The sequence below is a fragment of the Pseudophryne corroboree genome, chromosome 3 (genome assembly GCF_028390025.1).
Source record: "Pseudophryne corroboree isolate aPseCor3 chromosome 3, aPseCor3.hap2, whole genome shotgun sequence".
Taxonomy (NCBI): domain Eukaryota; kingdom Metazoa; phylum Chordata; class Amphibia; order Anura; family Myobatrachidae; genus Pseudophryne; species Pseudophryne corroboree.
In genome coordinates this window covers 704793334-704816245 of record NC_086446.1, presented here as the reverse complement: position 1 = coordinate 704816245, position 22912 = coordinate 704793334, and the positions used below count along the sequence as shown (strand labels likewise).

Here is a 22912-nt window from a genome sequence, read left to right as displayed (position 1 = left end):
AGACACAGGACGTAGCGGTACACGGACGGACTGGGGAGCAGACACTTGGAGACAGCGTAATGGTAATTGGCAGACTAAGTTCATCAGTAAGATAGTGAAGCTGAAATTCAATGCAGGACCAAGGCAAAACCCACTGGACAGATGAACTGAGACCAGAGAGGAACCAGAGAGCAGAACACCGTGAGGAGTAGCTATAACTGGCAAAGCATCGTGGGATTGAGAGACTTAAAAGAACAGGCTGGACCAATTAGCTGTGGGCACCAGACAGGCCCTCCAGTAATCGATATATCATGCAGCTGCAGTGCAGACTGAGCAGGCTGACAGGCTGAGTAGTAGGATTCAGATAACCAGCTGTAATTACAGAATGCAGACAAATGTGGAGTCAGTTGCTGAATGCAGGAGCTGAGGCACTATGAGACAACTATGGAGGAGATAGCTGGTGTCCACAAACTGAGGCAGAGGTAAGTCATAAGAATAACTAGCAAAACATGAGTAATATTCTCAGGATTGTAACAGTATGTAAAGCATTTACAATAAAATAATTTGTGTTTTTCATACCTTCTACTATAAATTCATAGGTGTTTAAATATAACCTAAAACTAGAACCAATTCAACTGAAAATACTTAAAACATACATATAAGAAAATCAATTACTGCAGCATTAACACACATGTACAGTATAAATAAATAATTATTTTCCACAGATAGGCAATTCACTACTGAACATTAGCAATTACCAGCAAGTCATAGGTTACAGAATAGTTTTATGTATAAATCTTAATATCTTATGATAATCAGAGGAAGTAATGGGGGTCATTCCGAGTTGATCGCATGCTGCCGATTTTCACAGCGCAGCGATCAGGTTACTACTCATGCGTATGCACCGCAATGCACACTCGCGTCGTACGGGTACAAACAGCATTGTTGCTGTACAATGCTTCTAGAAACGATTCCATTCGCACAGCCGTTCGCAAGAAGATTGACAGAAACAGGGCATTTATGGGTGTCAACTGACCGTTTTCTGGGAGTGGTAGGGAAAACGCAGGCGTGTCCAAGCGTTTGCAGGGTGGGTGTCTGATGTCAATTCTGGGACCGGACAGGCTGAAGTGATCGCAAGGGCTGAGTAAGTTCAAACCTACTCTGAAACTGCAAAAAACTTTTTCGTCCTGATCGGCTGCACAGGCAGTAGCGGATCTTGCCACGGGCAAGCAGGACTTTTGCCCGGGGCGCCGCCTTCCGGAGGGCGCCACACCATGGCAAGATCCGCTGCTGTGCCCCCCGCTGTGTCCCGCTGTGTCCCCCGGTGGTCCCCCGCTGTGAAGGGAACTAGACGCTACGCGTCTAGTTTCCCTTCGTGGAGAGGATCTTTGCTGTGCAGTGCGCAATGACATCATCGCGCACCGCACAGCATTGTGGGACTGACAGACGCTAGGGGTCATATTTGACCTCTAGTGTCTGTGTATGCTGTGCTATGGGAGAGACGTCATGACATCTCTCCCACAGATCCGAGGAGAGGAGCGGCGCCGGCGGAGATCTGCAGCGGTCAGGAGCGGGGATTGTAAGTATTTTTTTTTTTGGTGTGCAAGCTGCGCTATGCTACAGGGGGCACAAAAGGGGGCACAACTCTACAGGGGGCGTAACTAACCACACCCCCTGTATGAAGCCATGCCCCTATTCTCCGCCCGGGGCGCCAAAAAACCTAGAACCGGCCCTGTGCACAGGCGATCGCACACTTGCAAAGCGAAAATACACTCCCCCGTGGGCGGCGACTATACGTTTGCATGGCTGCAAAAAGTAGCTAGCGAGCGATCAACTCAGAATGAGGGCTAATGTTAGGTGTATTGTAACATAGAAATATATGAGAGGATGAATGGGAATTATTTACTGCTTCCCAGCAGTGTTTGTGAGCAAATAATTATTTAAGAAAAAGGAGTGACCACTTTGAAAAGTCTTAGGTAGAGCCAAATAGTCAGGATTTAAGCCATTACACAATAAGATCTACAAACACAGCAAGTGAGTTCTATTTACAAATGCCACCAGGAGGTAAGTAAAGATGGATGTTGGCGCTATACACTGAACTGTCTTTATGAAATATCCTTTGACTAGTTACTTTTTTCTAGTAGTAACCTAGTTAAGAACATTTTTTTTCTCTTTCTATCTCAGAACCTTGGACTAAAAATTATTACAAATATGCAAATAAAAAAGCCTCTGGAATGCCCTAATTATCCCCCAGTCGCTGCTTTGTCAACTTTTGGGGGACACCCCTTTGGTAAGATGACTTTCTTAGAACTTGTCCTGCATGCAGAATGTTGATAGCGAGATCTGGGGCACATTGCTTGTTAATTTGCTGACTGTTCTTAACAACTATTGGCCCTCATTCCGAGTTATTTTCCTTCGCATCGCAGCGATTTTCCGCTAACAGCACATGCGCAATGTTCGCATTGCGGCTGCGTCAAGTAAATTTGCTAAGAAGTTTGGTATTTTACTCACGGCATTACGAGGTTTTTTCTTCGTTCTGGTGATCGGAGTGTGATTGACAGGAAGTGGGTGTTTCTGGGCGGAAACTGGCCGTTTTATGGGTGTGTGTGAAAAAACGCTACCGTTTCTGGGAAAAACGCGGGAGTGGCTGGAGAAACGGGGGAGTGTCTGGGCGAACGCTGGGTGTGTTTGTGACGTCAAACCAGGAACGAAACTGACTGAACTGATCGCAGTGGCAGAGTAAGTCTTGAGCTACTCAGAAACTGCTAAGAAATGTCTATTCGCAATTTTGCTAACCTTTCGTTCGCAATTCTGCTAAGCTAAGATTCACTCCCAGAGGGCGGCGGCTTAGCGTGTGCACTGCTGCGAAAAGCGGCTAGCGAGCGAACAACTCGGAATGAGGGCCTATTGTTCAATATATAGACATGCATGAAAATGGTTTCCAGCCTAAAAACAGCAGAAAAATGGACTGCATTGTTTAAGTATCAAGCCTGTACAATCCTCCCAACCGTTGTTCAGCCAACTCCATGCTGTTAAATGAAGGTCACCTCTATACATCTTGAGGTGTATTGAAGCCCACCAGCCAGAGGCGGATTGAGCCCTCATGGGGCTCAATACTGATTTGGGCCTCTCTTCCTCAAACAATTCTCAGGGAGTGTGTGCCCTCCTTCCCACCCTCTTCCCGATTGTAGCAGGCAGACAGGCCTCTGTCCCATCAATGTGTATGCCACCCTGCAATCAATGTATATGCCACTAGTTTCTTTAAAATCTGATTTTTTTTTTCATCCTATCTGCCAGTCAGGGATGTGCGGTGAGCTAAATGGCTCAGGAGGCACTGGCTAGCACCAGAGCCAGATTTAAATACAATATATGAGCCAAAGGGTACATGTGGGCATTATACACAGGTGCAGCAGTATAAAATTCTGAGAATTTGGTGAGTTTTGACATGAGATGTGTGGAAAAGATTGCAAGGTGAGGCACTGCCTCACCTGCCATAGACTTTTTACTCCAGAGTTTTGGCTATAAAAATGATTAGAATAATCAGAAGATATTTCAAACATATTCTTTGTTTTTTTCATATACTTTATACAATCAATACTCTGGCACAAACATTAGTATGACAGGAAAGGTCTGCCTCACCTGCCTCACCCCACCGCACGTCACTGCTGCCAGTGCCACCACACCACTCCCAACCATTCATTACATCTACCTAATAAAATATTGTCACCAAACCTCCAACCATATCTTTCTACTCACAAATAGATATTATAACTTTACTCACAAAGCACTTCCACTATCAACTGGGGTGGGTTGGGTTTGGTTAATTGTGTTAATTCATACAAATATAGAATGTTATAGCAGATTAGAGCCACTTGGCCCATCTAGTCTGCCCTACACACATGTACAAACACACACTTACAAATTAGGGTTCATCGGGAGTCAGTTAACCTACCAGTATATATGTGGATTGCGGGAGGAAACCGGAGTACCCGGAGGAAACCCAGGCAAGTCAGGAAGAACATACAAACTCCAAACCGTTAGAGCCATGGAGGGAATTGAGCCCATGACCTCAGTGCTGTGAGGCAGTATTGCTAATCATTACACTGTAACTTGTGTGCTGAACACTTGTAACAGTGCATACTTCAGTTTACATACTGGGCCAATGTTAAACATGGGACAATGAATTATATGTTGACAGCAACATTACAAGCCTTAAATCAAAAATACTAAAACAGCAACTGCACACCATACAACATAAACTAACCACAAACTAAATAATATAAGCTAATGCACTTGTGACATCAGGAAGCTGCATAGAGGCACAGACCCCAAAATGCCTTAGTCAGCAAGAGTAGTACTTAAAAGTTTGGGATTTACAAAAGGTGGATGTAGTTATAATGCCAGGATCCCGGCGTTCATGAGACCGATGGCGGAATCCTGACAGGCGACATATCGCAGGTTGTTGGAGTGCCGACATTCCCCCCCAGGGCCGGATTAAGCCTTGGGGGTAGCCAGGGCACTTAAGACAAGGGGGCCCCAGGTGGAAGACGAGGAAGTGTATATTAGATTGTGCACAACCCCCTACATGACCCATTCCAGGAGGGACAAAATGCTCTCTGTCTGGACTTCCCTCTTAATATATGATTGGCGTCACCTGTGTTGAACTATTTCATTGATAAGAAAGGTATTTCAACACAGGCGATAACTGTAGACAACATGTTATCCCTCCAGGACTGGGTTATGCTAGGATGTATGGATTGTGTATATTAAATTTAACCCATGGGGTATATAAGATTTAAACTAATAGTTTAATAATGCCTGGTTACTGTTTATAGCTCCTCCTAATTGAATGACAACTATTTTATAAAATTCTCTTGCAGTGGAACAAAGACAACTTAAACAACCTTAGAATACACATAAAAAAAACTATAATTTATCTTGTCACATGCAAGAATAGCAGCAGCAGCCTCTATACTACTTACATACTGGTACAGGACTCAGGAGGACTCTGTGTGTGTCTCTACAGTATCTCTAGACCCTCATTAGATAACAGATTACACAGGATTCAGACACCCAGTCAGGACGGAGAAGAAGCTGGGATCCCTGTGTCACTTACAGCTCTCTCCTCCCTCCTATCTCTCCTCTAGTTGGAAAGCTTCATCGGTAGCTTATGAAACCCGATATCCTGCCTGCAATGCATACTGACCTGCTCGCATACTGCTACTGCATAGGTGAAAGCTTGCAATGTCAGTGTGCTCTGGCATGGGGAGCCTCTAAGAAAGAGAGGCCTGGGTTACAGTATGTCCTGCGACCCCCCCTCCCCTTAATCTGGCTATGTCCCCCCTGCCACACCCCTGTAAATCCCACTCCGTTGGTAGGTCCATGCCACCAAACGAGTGGGTATAGGACCTGTGGTGAGCATGGCGAGTGCAGTGAGCCAGCGAGGAAACTCGCTGCCTTGCTTCTGGTATACCGGCAGATGGGATTCCGCTGTTGGTATACTGACTTACTAAGGTACTGTAGGAGTTTTTTTTAGAACTGGTGGTGTTGCCCATATCAACCAATCAGATACTATCTATTATCTTCTACAGCAGCTAGATAAATGTTAAGTAGAATCTTATTGGTTGCTATTGGTTGGCAACATCACCAGTTCTAAAGAAAGCCCCACCTTAGTAAATTTACCCCTTAGTGTTCTTTTTTTTTTTTGGTGGATGGGGGGGGGGGGGGGGGGCGCTTTGATTTGTCAGTTTCTAAGGTGATACCTCGACCTTTTTTCTTAAATTGTGAAAGATTTCAATTTCAGGTGCCCTTTCTTACACTTTCTGCGCCCCTGGACCATCTTTAGTAGATGTTGTACTATTATGTTGTGATCCATATCAACTCACAGCACTTATATTAATGCTGTGGCACGGCACCTACTGAGTGTTATTGTAACACAGTGCCACTGCCTGGCCCTGATCACACACACTTATTATTATTATTATTATTATTACTAGCTTTACACACTGTGACTCACACAGTGCTTGTATTATTAATATGGTGGCACAGTATCTACTATACATTATTGTAACACAGTGCCACTGCTTGGCCTTGAAAACACACAAGATGGGGGTTTTTTTGGCTTTTTTTTTTTTTACACTCTGCTGCAAATCACTGTGCTTATATTATAGCAATGGTAGCACACACCAAAAACTTTTGCAGGCACCATGAGCACCAATAAAGGGTAAATGCTTCCCTGTATTAACGTTAGGAGCTCTGGGCTGCACTGTGGGAGCTCCCGGCTGCACTGCAGGTAGTTACTGTACATGCTAAGCAGCACCAGTGTGAAGTGTGCATGTGCAACAATAAAGGGTTAATGATGGTTAACATTGCCCTGTGTTACTTAGGAGTTCTGGGCTGTGTGCACTGGTATAAAGGATTGATATATTAATTTCTACCCTGCCAGCCTAGTGTGTGTGCTCTCCGTCCGGTGTTCTGTGTGAAATGGTGCCTGAATCACCACAGCAGGTAGAGATGGAGCCACGCTAGTCGTGGCTCCATTTGTGACGCACGCTTATCCCCGAGAGCGTCCCCGCGCACACCTAGTGTCCTAGTCATGGCAAAGCTGGCACGGCTAGTGTGCACATGTACTATGAAGTACGTGCACACGCCATCATACTAAATACATGGGCTGTGAATAGTCCATGTATTTCCATGTGCCAGTAAGGCCGTAGTGGGCCATTGGTACGATGAACATGGCTACATCTGTACACACATACACACACACGCACACACACCAACACACACCAACACACACACACACACACACACACACACACAGTCATGATCCCGGCAGCTGCAGAACTTGGACCATGTCATTGTCAATAGGCCCTTGCAGCATTTTGCAGAGTTTTGTGGGATCAGGAGGGGTAAAATTAAATTATTGTAATGAAATTGCATAATTTTGGCCCTGCCCCCTCTCTTTGACGTGAAAATTGCTGCATTTGACAGCAGGGCCTAGTAACTGTCATTATAAAGGGGAAAAAAATAATCTGTCATGGGGGTTTCTGGGTACTCAGAAATCACGCCTGTGAATCTATAATATGAACCTGCGAACCTTTGACTGAATTACCAGAAAAACATGACAGAAGCATGATTCAGTACAGACAGTTCATTGCACAATGGGCCTATTTCAGACCTGGTTGCAAGCAAGTGTTTTTTGCACTGCTGCGACCAGGTAATCGCTGCCTACAGGGTGGAGGGGGTAATCGCTGTGCAGGGGTGCGAATGGATGTGAAGAGAGCTGCACAAACAAAAGTTTGTGCAATCTCTGCACAGCCCAGGACTTACTCATCCGCTGCGACGATCCAGACCGATGCTGACGTCAGAGACCCTCCTTCCGAACGGCTGGGCATGCCTGCGTTCTCCGAACACTCCTTAAAAATGGTCAGTTGCCACCCACAAATGGCCTCTTCCTGTCAATCTTCTTGCGATCGCCGATGCGATCACATTCTTTGCAAAATCCATCGCTGTCCGGTGTTGCCTGTCGCCGGCGGCCGACACACCTGCGCATTGCGGTGCATGCACAGTTCAGACCCGATCACACCGCTGAAAAAAAAAGCTAGTGTGCGATCGGGTCTGAATGACCCCCAATGTCATTTATTTTTTTTAACTGCAGCCGTGTATTTATCCTACTGAAAGTGTTCTTATGTTAACGTAAGCTTATTTTATTTATATAACTTACTATGTTTGATTGTTACAGTATCTCACAAATGTCGGCCGGCATATCAGTCGGGAAGACCGCTCTGATGTGTACCAGCCATTAGTTCTGTAAATACAGTATAGGGCCTAATTCAGACCTGATCGCACTGCGGTGCCGACACATGCAGGACAGCCGATGGCCATCTCAACCCAGTGATCGCCTTTGCCTGATTGACAGGCAGAGGTGGTCGCTGGGCGGGAGGGGTCGGGCTGGCAGCATTGGGTCGCCGTTTTAGGGGCGCAGTCTGGGTAATGCAGGCGTGCCTGGACCGTGCAGGGGGTGGCGGCTGTGTGACGCCACACGCAGCTGCTGCATCCCGGACAGCGACGGGTAGCTGGTAGGGAGCTACTTGTCAAGTACAAAAGCATCGCCGTTGTGCGATGCTTTTGCACTTGTGCGGGGGAGGGGTCAGAGCCAGACATGCGAGGTGGACTAGCCCTGTGCTGGGCGTCCCCCCGCATGTCTGTGTGATTGATCGTAGATGTGCTAAATTTAGCATATCTACGATCAGGTCTGAATTAGGCCCAAAGCCTTTTTTTTTTCTGTGATTTTACACATTGAGATTTTGAATGCTACAGAATGCAGCATCTGGAAAGCTGTAGCCATCTTTATGATTAATGTTTTTGCTACTAGAAGGAGATCACTTTTGAAAATCCAAAAATGCTTGAAAACCAAATCATTTCTTATAGCTCAATAAGGGAATATGCAACAGTTTGTGTCGGTATATCCTTCAAATTTGGCTTTTATAAATTGAGAATTTTTTCCATCCTTTCAGGCAGTCACGTCTCTAGTGTACAATCCTATATTGAGCCGGATACGTTGGATGATGTAGAGTTACGTGTAACTATGACTGTTCATGAGCTCACAAAGAAGATCCGGAAAATGTTTCCTGAAACCTGGATTTGGGATTTGGTGACAGTAGGGTTAGTTAATATTCCTTGACATTTATATAAATCATTAATATAATGTATGATATGTGCATGATGTATACAAACCATGGGCTCTTTTCATTACTATTGTGTCCTTTTTTTTACTGAAGTGTTATTTTCACAGAAGTGTTGTTTCAAACCTGTTTGCTCTCATTTTGAAACCAGGACATCTGGTCAGACTGACTTACAGGTACATCTGCCTGACACCATTACTGAGTGGAAAACCATGGCATTTTGTATGGGAGATGTAGGTCTGGGTATCGCTCCTACAACATCCATGACAGCCTTCCAGCCTTTTTTTAGTGACTTGGCTCTTCCATACAGTGCTATAAGAGGAGAGGCATTCACCTGCACAGCCACTGTTTACAATTACATGCCCAAGCCACTGATGGTGAGTATATTAAACAAATATAGAATAGCCAAACTGCATTTGAGTACTACCATTATTGTTGTTAATATTGTCACCAATTTCTAAGACGCCATAGCCCTCCGCACGGCTGGACAGTATGTATACGGTAGACAAAATGAATGCCAACATGAAAAACAAGGTAGGGAGGGCCCTGCTCATGTTGGGAAAGGGTGAAATTGAGACAAGAGGCTTACAATTGTAAGGGAGCATTAGTGTTGGTAGTATAGGTGGCAGTAGAGTAAGCTCTAAGATTAAGAAAGACATTCAAAAAGCATTTAAAGATTTGAAGGTTTGGGAGAGTCTGACTGGAACTGCATGAGTGTGCGCTGACACAGAGGAAGCCTTGTAGGTGAGAGTGAGAGGTGGTTACACAGATGGTTTGCATCCAATGGCAATGGTTCTAGTAATTGATGGCAGAGGTCCAATGGTACCTGTTTCTCCCTGCATTGCACATGTATGGCCACTAGTCCTACCACCAGCGTATACGATGTGATGGGTTTTTTCTAAATGGTGTTAAACTGACTTCCGGTGGGCGGGCCATCCAGCATGGCTGCTTTTCAGCTGGGCTCCGGCTTGCAGGTTGGAAATCCTCTAACATCCCCTGCTATCTGCCCTCTATTCTCCTGAGTGACACTCTACAACAACGCCTACATCATAGGGAACCTGGAGATACCCTGCAAGGGTAGGAGCGTGTTTGTGTGCCCCCGAAGTATGGCCCTCAAGGAGACGGCCTGCATGACCGCCGGCGTGGGTTCTGGCGCGAAGACTGGAGGCCCGGCAATACCCGTCCCTTGCCGCTCTGCTGAGGTGCGGAAGCTCCGTGTGCTTCTGGCGGCTCCTGCTCCCTGATGCTCGGCTGCCCCTGGTCGCTTGTGACGGGCGCTGGCGGAGCGGAGACGGAGGATCCCGAGAGGCACCTTTCAACGCGGGTGAGGTGAGAGCCTGCTGAACCGAGGCTGCCTGATACCTGGGGGGTGGACGCTGCTGCCCTCGACACCCGGGGTGTTGCGACTCCTCTTCAGCCCTCTGATCCTGGTGCCGGGGTTTGGACACCCGGATTGCTGTGTCCCTGTGCATTGCAGCGGCGGTGAGCGTTGAGGTGAACCTTGTGCCGGCTCAAGTAGGCCCCTCAGAAGTGGTTTGAACAAGGGGCTGGGAGGTGTCTCCAGGTGTACGTTGACGAAGTGGACGCTACTCTGGAGAGGGGTGGCGGTTTGGGTTCCTGCCTGTCGTTGGCCGCTGGCTGCGTGGTCCTGCTACCAGGGACTGCAACTTTACACAAGGACCTTATACAACTCCCTTGTATAATGCTTGATGCCTACCTGATATGTGCCTCTCCCTAATCTTTCTTCCAATACCCTATACCTTTTTCCAACAGAATGCTCAGTCTCTCCTTCTTGCTTAAGCCCTTTGGTATTGAGATGCGAGAGCCCGGACCTCTCTCATACTCTTCCTTCTGCATCCTGCTGGACTCTCCCCTTTTGTTTCTATACTTTTCTTCTGTCCCTATCTGCCCACCTTTATTAATGTACTTATTAGTATTGTTGGTAGCTGCCTTATGTGACACTGATACATGAGTCTGTTGAGATCTCTGTGCAGAAATTTCTGAGGTTACATCGCCATCTGGTGGTTACCTAGTTTTAACAGTGCATTGGCTATACTTATCCACTGTTACCTTTTATAAAGCCTTTTTACGGGGGCAACTTAAAATATCTCTCCTAATATTTGTCCCACAGTTGTTTCGCCCTGACCTAGGCTCCAACCCGGAGATTTCAGGGTGCAATGCCCCTGCACTACCTCTATCTGTATAATGTGTAAATTAATGTCTACTTAAATTTTGTTGTTATTTCCTTGCTGAGTAGCTCTGACATATCTTCTGACTCAGGCCCTTACGTGAGGTATTTTATTATCATATACTGCAGTGTGTCGATATAAGAGTCCCTAGCTTATTGCAGATAGTGGTCTACGGCCCGGGGGATGGACAAATACGTCCATAAAACTCCAGCGGTTAGATCTTCCCAGTCCTCAGTTACTACGAGAATGAGTAAGACCAAGAACACGGCGGGGAAGCCTAACCCCCCCCCCCTCGCCCCCGGAGATAGGGAACTCCCGAGACCAAACTCAGGAGGTGGAGACGCTTCCTGATCAACCCTCGTTACTGCATATGGCCCAGGAGCTCTCCCGGCTCCTCATGCCCCAAATTGACAAGAAGCTTGAGAATATCCCTTTAATTGACAAAAGGCTTGAACAGATACAGACACTACTTGATTCGACACTTGCGAAAATTGACCATAACACCTCACGGATCACCTCATTAGAACAGCGGGTTAGCGATGGGGAGGATCAGATACACACACTCCAGCGCTCCACTGACACTCAAGATTCCTCTCTGAAAACTCTACAGGCAAAAATAGATGAGCTTGAAAACAGGGATAGAAGATTGAATCTACGCTTTGTGGGCATCCCCGAAGCAGTTAAAGACAGACAATTGTCAGATTTTGTAACGACTGATATATTCCAGGCTTTGGGAATCACAGATGCCCCATTCTTATCACACATTGAAAGGGTGCATAGAATTGGTCCTGCTCGACCTGATGCTGAAATGAAGCCAAGGCCAGTCATTGCGAAATTCATGGACTTTCGTATGAAGGAACATGTATTGCGCTCTTATCGCAAACTCCCGCAATTGGTAGTGCAGAGAAAACGTATTTTGATTTTTCAAGATTTCTCGGCCTCTGTTGCGCAGAAGAGACGGGAGTTCTCGGATGTTTGCAAAATACTCCATGAGAGCAATACTAGATTCGCACTGATGTATCCCGCTAAATTACGCATTCATGACAACGGTCGCACACTGATATTTGTTGATCCCGCCACTGCACATTCCCATGTTACACACATGTTGAACCCTGGGAATCCACCACACCAAGACTAGACATTTTGTTGTTATATACTTTATGCCTGAGTCGGTTTAATTTTCACACGAGAGAGACATTTGGTCTCTTCACATGCTACTCAGCTTGAATTTTAATGTTGCAAATACTTCTGATAGGTTTCTCGCCAGTGCTACCGGAGGGTTTAGCACTTGCGTGGTTATTAGTTTGGTTTGGAAAAAATGAAAAATGTTATGTGAAGCAATGTGTGTTTTTTTGTTTTTTGTTTTTTTGTTCTGCCCGTGCCGTGCCTTCCTCGCCCGATCTGCTCCTGGGCTCTATGGTACTGTATGGTTTCGGTCGTTCCTCTCCGCTCGCTGGGAAGGAGGAGGACGACGATGTGACATGATGTTCCCGCTGGAGTGTCACCCTCGGGTGGGTGTAGGTTAATAGACTAATGACTGATACTAATGACTGATCCTAGGGTAGGGACCTCTTCAGCAGATACTTGCTTTAAAATTTTATCCTGGAACGTGGGCGGCCTTAACTCCCCGATAAAACGTAAAAGAGTTGTCACACACCTGAAACGGTTTAAACCACAAATTATATTTCTCCAAGAGACCCACTGGATGGCGGGCGCCTCCTCTGCTCTTCGGGCACCATGGTTGGATAGCTGTGTTTCTGCAGATAACACGAGGAAGACTAGGGGGGTGGCGATTCTATTTAGCAAACACCTACACTACACTGTTTTAAATTCTGTTGCGGACCCGGAGGGGCATTATTTAATTTTGGACGTAGAAATTTGGGGTAACCAATACACACTGGTTAATGTATACGCACCAAATGGCGAGACAGCTGCTTTTCTCCAAGAAATAAGCTCTCAGCTGCTACAACGCGATCATTCTCAACTTATCCTTGGAGGTTACTGGAACACAGTTGATGATCCCACTATTGATAAACGCCCTATACCGCGTACTTCCGGTTCCTCTTCTTGGACACATCTCCAAACATTAAAAACCTCCCTTCAGCTTACTGATGTCTGGCGTCTCCTCAATCCCTCTGACAGATCATTTACTTTCTTCTCCGGGGTTCATAGCTCCTGGTCCAGGATTGACTCCATCTTGGTTGCAGACTCCCTAGTGACGCTAGTCACGAAAGCTGATATCCACAACATTCTAATATCAGATCATGCTCCTGTGACGTTGACGCTGCAAAGAACTCTTCAGTCGGGAGGCTCTAGGATTTGGAGATTTCCGAGCTATCTCTATAACTGTGATGATTTTAGGAAATTTTTGATAACAAACTGGGCCAACTATTTAGACGATAACCTGGAACACTGGGACCGCCCAACTATTCTTTGGGGTGCGGCAAAAGCAGTTCTAAGGGGGCAAATTATTGAATATGTTCATAGATTGAAAAAGAAAAATTTGGCGATTTATACCACCTTACACTCAGAATTAACTGATGCAATGCAGCATCACCTTACCCTACAGACTGAGGAGTCTTTGCAGCTTTATTTACAGGCTAAGCAGCTCTTAAACGACCACTTACTAGCGCAAGCAAAGCGTGACGTGGTATTTTCTTCCCATAAATATTACCAATGGGGAAATAAATCCGGTCGACTACTGGCAAATATGGCTAAGAAAAAAACTACTCGCAAATTCATAACAGCTGTTAGACACCGAGCCTCGGGACAACTCCTTACCAATTCCCCTGCCATATTAGACCATTTTGAATCTTACTTTGCTGACCTATACTCTGATCTCCCCTTCAGCGAATCTACCCATGCCACGCTCCTACCAGACACAGTACTACCACCAATAACGAATGCACAGTCGGATTTACTGGTGAGAGCTATCACCGAGAAGGAACTAGTCTCGGCAATGTCCAAACTCAAATTGCACAAGTCTCCAGGCCCTGACGGCCTCTCCAATGAATTTTATAAAATCCTTCAGCCTCACGTAGTTCCGACTCTGCTAGAAGTGTTCAACATCCTTTTGCATCAGCGCTCTCCCTTTCACCACTTCACAACAGCACATACTATTTTAATCCCTAAACCCGCACAAGACCCACAATTGGTGTCCTCTTATAGGCCCATTACGTTGTTAAATACCGACATAAAACTATTTACTAAGATTTTAGCAGACCGGCTACAAACTATTCTCCCCCATACTTTAACTAATCACCAGCTTGGCTTTGTTCGCAATACTCATTCGGTTAAGGGAATTAGGGCGGCAGTTATAGCTTCTGCTCAATCGCCCCAATCCAGAAATATACTCCTCAGTTTAGACACCACTAAGGCCTTCGATACAGTACTCTGGCCCCATCTATTCAAGGTCTTAGAACATAGACTATTCCATCAAGACTTTATTGATATTATTCGCTACTTATACGATTCTCCCTCGACTACCCTCTTGCTTAATGGATATATTAGTAGCCCGGTGGTTATGTACCGTGGCACGCGGCAAGGTTGCCCCTTGTCTCCCCTGCTGTTCAACTTGGCCATAGATCCCCTACATCATTTGCTGTTAAGTGATACTCAGTTTCATGGAATTCAGGTTGGTCGCAGAGACCTAAAACTTACTGCTTTTGCCGATGATCTTCTGCTATATATCTCAGACCCGGAGGCTTCATTGACCCATAGATTTAATTTACTGCAGGCTTATGGACAAGTTTCAGGCTTCAAAGTTAACTGGGCAAAATCGGTGGCACTCAGATTGGGGAATGGTTCATTTTTGAAACAGGGGGTGAGGAACCTACCATTACAATGGAGTTCAGATCACATAACTTATTTGGGGATTCGAATACCGAGAAAGCCGGAGCGATTATATGCCCTAAATTTTACCTCGGCCATCCGAACAATTGAAACAGAACTTGAGACCTGGAAATCTATGCCTTTATCATATTTGGGGAGGGCTAGCTTGATTAAGATGATATCATTCCCCCGTCTGATGTACTTCATTCAAGCCATGCCGCATGCACTTCTACCTAAAGACGTTCAACGTCTCAATTTTCTTTTCAGAAGATTTATTTGGCAGGGAGGGAGACCGCGTATAGCGTTGATCAAACTCCAACAGAATGGAGGAATGGAGGAATGGAGGAATTAATTTCCCTAATATCTTCTGGTACTCCTAGGCGGCCCAACTACGATACCTACATGACTGGATGCACAATGACAACACGTACACGAACACAGACTTAGATAGAGAATTTATACAAGGGGGGGATCTAATTACCTTTCTACATCTGCATGATCGGGAGGTGTCCGAGGAGCTGAGGAGAAACCCCTTATTGTGGAACATTAAGAAACTATGGACAGATATGTGACATAAACTTAATCTAAATGCCCACAAATCATTACATCTTCCGTTCATGGCTAATCCTGACAACCAGGATGGTCGGGCACAATATCCGTTTAATATATGGCGGCTGGGGGGGGTGTCCAAGATCGGTGATCTAGTGGACATGCGGGGCTCGAGGCCGCTTACGTTCCAGGAGGCCACTACTAAATACCCAACTTTGCTGGCCTATCCTGTGGCCTTTCTTTTGGCTCAACATTATGTTTCATCCACTATCGGATGTTTTTCACCTGGGGATTGGGACAATCCGTTGGATAAAATGCTGAAACAAACCCCTAAGGTTAGGAAGGCAATTTCGACTGCATATGGGTACTTTCGAAACGTCCTAGACTACTCGAGGGGACTGGGAGGTATTGTGTCTTGGAAGGATTGTCTCCCAGACATTGAAATTACAGACCTACTGGCGGCGCACGTTAAAACCTGCAAATAATTTCCCTCTTCTAGATATAAAGAAATGTCTCTCAATATTTTACATAGGACTTATTTATCGCCCCATAGACGACACTTGATAGGACTTGCTGACGCACATGTATGTTGGAAATGTGGCACTCCTCAGGCGGATATATTTCACTGCCTGTGGACATGTCCTATAATCAGACAGTTTTGGACACAGATAAGAAACTACTTGACGGCCAATCTGGTAAACTATTGGAGGTTGTCTCCGGAGTGGGCGCTCTTTGGTATCCTACCACCGAATCAACGCCTCTCTTTGGGCAGTAAAAAACTGCTGCTGGCAGTTAGTTTAGCGGCTAGAAAAGCCATTCTGCAGGTGTGGATAGCGAAAGATCCTCCTACTCTATCATTATTTAAAGCCAAACTATTCTACCTCTTTAGGATGGCGTGGATAAGCGTCCTGCTGGAAAAAGACACTAAGATACATAATTTTTTTGAAGTTTGGGAGAGTTATATAACGACCTTGTCGATAAGGGTTAGGAAACAGCTCCACGACTCGTTGTCCAACACAGAATGGTTTCTAACTAGAATGGCTGCGGGAGATCCGCCGATTGTGCTTTAAAGTTGACTGACAGTCGGGGTGTTGTGGGCCGATGGGTGAGGAAATCAGGTACGGCTACGGGTACTTTTTTTTTTGTTTTCTCTCTTATTCGAAAGTATAAGTCTGGGTCAATCGACTGAGCTGAACTTTGGATCGGTAGAGCAGATGGTCTCCGGGGACTTGTTTCATGTAGATGTGATGCTGTTGATTGCTTATAATGGATGTGTCCCTTGATTAAGGACTCAACTGTATTCTTCCTTGCTCTGTTTTCATATGACACCCTTCTACCGAAGATTTGAAATATAGTGAACGTTTATGTATGTATTGCATATATTGCTTCAATAAAAAATTATGTTAAATGGTGTTAAACTAATGACCACTTATGGTTTCATTGTCAGTGTCCATCCCTAAAATGTGTACTTTGGGTTGTTGTCCGAGGCCTACTGATGGAAGGGGGTCCAGACCTACCACTTTATCTAGCTTGCTAGATACATAAAGCAGAGGAAGAGAAGTTTCTTATTTATTAAATCAAAGAACTTGAGGAAAGAGTGTTTAAGTGTATCGTAAGGAAATGGTAAACTTAACAGTGTAGCACTAGGAATATGTAAAATATATATATATAGAGAGAGAGAGAGAGAGAGAGAGAAAAGGACCAGCTGCACACATTAATAGTTTATCTCTGAGGAGTGCCAGGCACATACAGAATGTTCCAAATATACAAAAAGGAGAGCCAGGACCTCCAACTTAATGCAGAAGCATTTTATGCATTTAAAATAAGAATGTGAATCCAATAAAGTGCAATTGATTTGTGCAAAATACTCATAGAAAAAAGGAGCAGAGGATCATGATTATTCTCATCGCACATGCCAGGGTGATCTACAGATTGTCCTCATGCCCTTAGTGACCCTGAATACGGATTGAATATTTTGCACAAAATATATAATTTTTTATTTATTTTTTCATTAAGTTATCATGTATTTACAAAACGTGTAACGTACAGGCCCATCCCAGTTTAATCCTACCACTGGGGTAACAATGTAAATAACAGTCAACAATTTCCGCAACATAAATATAAAGGGTTTTTTTGTTGTTGTTTTTTTTACTTTCCTTCTACTGTTTTAAAACAATTTACTGGTAAAGCTGCAATTTAAGCGTTCTCGTCACATTCTAGTCAAGGCCTCTTCTTCAGTATTCCTGATCTTACTAATGATCTTACTAATGCAGGCATCCCCACTGTCTCTGCTCAGGTGAAAGTCAGTCTTGAAGACTCTCCAGAATTAGAGGTCATGGACTGCCCCACATGCAGCACCCCACAGTGTGTCTACCCCGAACAGACCAAAGTGTTCATCTGGGAAGCTAAAGCTCTCCGCACAGGTATCTTTATCTGGAAATACAGAAACACAGAGGGTGAAAGAGGTGTCTGTACAAGAGCCTCATTCCTTAATATGACATGACCATGTACTTACATCAGCTGGATGTGTATTTTAAGCAGGTGTAATATATTGTGTAGGCATGATATGGTGGGTACAACAGCTCCAGAGATGTCTTATGAGTCTGGCAGTCTACTGAGGACTACCAGCTTATTCTATAACACTTGAGGTGGGACGACTAATCCAAACCCAACCCTCCTCTTAGTACCTAACCCTAACCTCCCCTCCTGCAGCGCAACCCAAACCCTCACCATATTGCCCCCCTAGTGCCTTACCATAACCCTCCCTTCCAGTATCCTAACCCTAACCCTCCTCCTAGTGCCTAACCCTAACCTCTCCTCCAGTAACCTAACCCTAACCCTCCCACCTAGTGCCTAACCCCAACCTCTCCTTTCATAGCCTAACCCTCCCCCCTAGCCTAACCCTATCCCTCCCCCCCATAGCCCAACCCATACTCTCCCCCTAATGCATAATATTAACCCTACCCTCCAGTAACCTAACTCGAACCCCTCTAATCCCTCCTGTAGCCTAACTCTAACCCTAACCCCTTCAGTGCCTAACTCTAACCTCTCTTCCTGTAGCCTAACTCTAACCCTCCTCTTAGTGCCTACCCCTAACCCTCCCCTCCAGTAGCCAAACCCTAACCTTGATTCCTGTTGCCTAGCCCTAACTTTCTCCCTAGTGCCTAACCCTCACCTCCACTCCCAGATGCAGCCTAACCCCAGTCCTACAGTCCATGCAGGAAGTCAACATTGTTAAAATGTCGACATTATACAAATGCCGACATGTTTAATGTCGACATTTCAGCAATGTTGACATCATAACTGTGAACATTGGGCGTTATTCGGGTTTGTTAGCAAACCAAAAGAGCAAGCGACTGGGCAAAACCCTGCTGCACTGTAGGTGGCGTAGATGTAACATGTGCAGAGAGATTTAGATTTTGGTGGGGTGTGTTCAAAATGAAATCTAAATTGCATAATTGCAGTGTAAAATTTAAGCAGCCAGCATTTATCCTGCACGGAAACGTTATAACCCACCCAAATCTAAATCTCTCTGCACATGTTACATCTGCCCCACCTGCAGTACACATGGGAGGTAATTCAGACCTGATCGTAGCAGCAAATTTGTTAGCAGTTGGGCAAAACCATGTGCACTGCAGGGTGGCAGATATAACATGTGCAGAGAGAGTTAGATTTGGGTGGGGTGTGTTCAAACTGAAATCTAAATTGCAGTGTAAAAATAAAGCAGCCAGTATTTACCCTGCACAGAAACAAAATAACCCACCCGAACCTAACTCTCTCTGCAAATGTTATATCTGCCACACCTGCAGTGCACATGGGCCCTCATTCCGAGTTGTTCGCTCGCAAGCTGCTTTTAGCAGCATTGCACACGCTAAGCCGCCGCCTACTGGGAGTGAATCTTAGCATCTTAAAATTGCGAACGAAAGTTTCGCAATATTGCGATAAGACATCTCTGTGCAGTTTCTGAGTAGCTCGAGACTTACTCTGCCAGTGCGATCAGTTCAGTGCTTGTCGTTCCTGGTTTGACGTCACACACACACCCAGCGTTCGCCCAGACACTCCTCCATTTCTCCAGCCACTCCCGCGTTTTTCCCAGAAACGGTAGCGTTTTTTCACACACGCCCCTAAAACGGCCTGTTTCCGCCCAGAAACACCCACTTCCTGTCAATCACATTACGATCACCAGAACGATGAAAAAAAACGTGAGTAATATTCCTAACTGCATAGCAAATTTACTTGGCGCAGTCGCAGTGCGAACATTGCGCATGCGCATTAAGCGGAAAATCGCTGCGATGCGAAGAAAATTACCGAGCGAACAACTCGGAATGACCACCATGGTTTTGCCCAACTGCTAACATATTTGCTGCTACGATCAGGTCTGAATTAACCCCATGGTTTTGCCCAGTTGCTTGCTTTTTTGGTTTGCTAACAAACCTGAATAAGGCATAATTGTGCTGTCAACATTATCACTACATCCCATTGTAAGTAACCTTTAAAAATAAGGTACTGATCAGATTTTTTTCACATGAGTACATTCCCCTCTTGCTTCAGGCATACATGCCCTCATTTATCATGTAGTATCAGTGTATCAGTGTAGTGGTATTTTCTGTTTTCACTCGCCGTGATATTGATTTTATGCTCGTCTATTTCAGATAAGCTCATACCACGGCGAGTGGTAGCAGTATTTCCTCTTGTCAGTGCTGCTGTTTACATTCCAGTAGCGCTGACGAATGAAGTTTAGTGCTGGCATATTTACTTACAGCGCATGTGCCATCTTCGGCACAAGGGGAATGCCGTACACATCCTGCCACACAGGACATTAATATGGAGACCCAGGAGCCGTGGAGCATTGTGGAAACATAGCCAGAAGCCTCAGTATGGAGTCCCAAGGCATAGCGCCGGCCATTGCTATTTTAAAGAGAACACCAGCAGGTGTAATACTGTAAATATAGCGCTACAAGTGCTAAAACATGCTTGGAAGAGAGTGGTAAATGAGAATGCAATATACCTTCTGTGAGAAGGTGAAAAGAAAAATCCAAATGGAAAACAGCACTGGGAGATTATAATAAATCAAGAAATGCCCTAAATATCACTCAAAACTAAATTATGGGGCAAAAATGGTTTGATAAATGAAGGCATTAGTACACAAAATACTGTATACAGTCGAGAGAATCATCTTCCATGGATCAAGAGAATGACAGCTCATAGGGCTAGTTGGTATGAGAACACAGAAAAGCAATAACTTGCTATTAACCCCCCCCCCTTCCCAACAAAAAAAACCCTCCCCCCAGAAAAAAATTATTTAATAGTTTACAAGAACTGAAGATGTAGTTCCAGCAGTTTTATATACAAAGTGGAAATTGCTGTATGAAGTTGACCAATAGTTTCTACTCCTATTGCTTGCGTAATTAAAGTTTATATTATTATTTATTTATTAACAGTTTCTTATATAGCGCAGCAAATTCCGTTGCGCTTTACAATTTGAAATAACAATAACAAACTGGGTGATAACAGTCATAGAGGTAGGAAGGCCCTGCTCGCAAGCTTACAATCTATAGGGAAATAGCACCTTTCCTTGTGTACATATGCCTATCTATTGCATAGAATGAGAAGACATGTGAGGATATGTGTGGACTATACAGAGTGGATGCAATTTGATAGGAAGGTTTATGAAAGTTATGTGGGCGGTTCTGGAATTTGATACGCTTGCCTAAAGAGGTGAGTTTTCAGGGAACAGTTGAAGGTTTGGAGACTAGAGGAGAGTCTTATTGTGCGTGGTAGGGCATTCCACAGAGTGGGTGCAGCCCGATAAAAGTCTTGCAGTCATGAGTGGGAGCAAGTAATGAGTGTGAATGAGAGACGCAGGTCTTGTGAAGAGCGAAGAGGTCGGGTTGGGAGATATTTTGTGATAAGCGAAGTGATGTACGTTGGTGTAGTTTGGTTAATGGCCTTGTGTGTGAGTAAAAGTATTTTATATTGAATGCGGTAGAATACAGGTAACCAATGGAGGGACTGACAGAGTGGATCTGCAGACGATGAACATCTAGCGAGGAAAATAAGCCTCGCAGCTGCATTCAGAATGGATTGTAGTGGTGAGAGTCTCGTTTTGGGAAGACCAGTTAGGAGACTATTGCAATAATCAATGCGGGAGATCATGAGAGCGTGGATTACAGTTTTAGCAGTGTCTTGTGTAAGGTATGGTCGTATTTTGGATATGTTTTTTAGATGCATGTAACATGATCTTGAGACAGATTGAATGTGGGGAACAAAGGACAGATCAGAGTCAAGGATGACACCTAGGCAGCGAGCTTGTGGGGTAGGGTAGATAGTCAAGTTCTCAACAGTGATAGAGATATCAGGTTGGTACCTAGTATTGGCCGGTGGAAATATAATTAACTCTGTCTTTGAAATATTCAGTTTGAGGTGGCGAGATGTCATCCAGGATGAAATGGCAGAAAGGCATTCAGTGACACGGTCCAGTACAGATAGGGACAAGTCAGGGGAGGATAGGTAGATTTGAGTATCATCTGCGTACAGATGATACTGAAAACCAAAAGAGCTGATTAGTTTACCAAGAGATGAGGTATAGATAGAGAACAGCAGAGGACCCAAGACTGAGTCCTGCGGTACTCCAACTGAAAGAGGTAGTGAAGAGGAGGTAGATTCAGAGAAGCGAACACTGAAGGAGCGATTAGATAGGTAAGATAGGAACCAAGAAAGGGCTGTGTCTTTAAGACCTAGGGATTGTAGTGTCTGTATGAGAAGAGAGTGGTCTACAGTGTCAAATGCAGCAGATAGATCTAGAAGAATAAGTAGTGAGTAGTGGCCTTTAGACTTTGTAGTGACCAAATCATTAACCACTTTAGTCAGTGCTGTCTCTGTGGAATGTTGGGAACGGAAGCCTGACTGAAGTGGGTCCAACTAAGTGTATGAGTTAAGAAAGTGTGTGAGTCGAGTGTAGGCAAGTCTCTCAAGTAGATTAGAGAGACAAGGGAGCTGAGAGATAGGGTGGTAGTTTGAGAGAGCATTAGGGTCAGAATTTTGATTTTTTAAAATGGGAGTAATCACTGCATGCTTGAAGAGTGAAGGAAAAATACCAGTAGCGAGAGAGAGATTACAGATGTTAGTTAAGGTAGGGATGAGCACCAGAGACAGAGCTTTACTTATTTGTGAGGGTAAAGGATCAAGAGGAGAAGTAGTAGAGAAGCAGCATGAGAAGAGTGATGATACTTCATCTTCATTTGTGGGATCAAATGAAGAAAGAGTGCCAGAGGGTTCAGGTAAAGAACGGAGCAGGTCACTGGCTGCCGAAGAGCATACCATTTCATCTCGGATCTTATCAATCTTCTCCTTGAAGTAGGAAGCAAGATCCTGTGCCGTGATAGTGGCGGGTGGGGTAGGTGCGGGAGGATTTAGAAGTGATTTAAATGTATTAAAGAGTCATTTGGGGTTAGAGGCTTGAGCAGAGATAAGAGTTTGGAAATATGTTTGTTTGGCAGTGCCCAGGGCATTTTTATAAGAATGGTAGACAGTCTTATATGTGAGGAAGTCACTTGAAATACGAGATTTACGCCACTGACGTTCAAGTTTTCATGTGAGTTTTTGTAGTTGTCTTGTTAATTTGGAGTGCCATGGTTGACATCTAGGCCTACGTGGAGTGTGATGGGTAGCTGGAGCCAC

General features: G+C 44.9%; 1 pseudogene; it reads left to right on the top strand.

Moving 5' to 3' along the window:
- LOC135057409 (alpha-2-macroglobulin-like protein 1) overlaps positions 1-22912 on the top strand; it is a 200749-nt pseudogene that overhangs the window by 71812 nt on the left and 106025 nt on the right.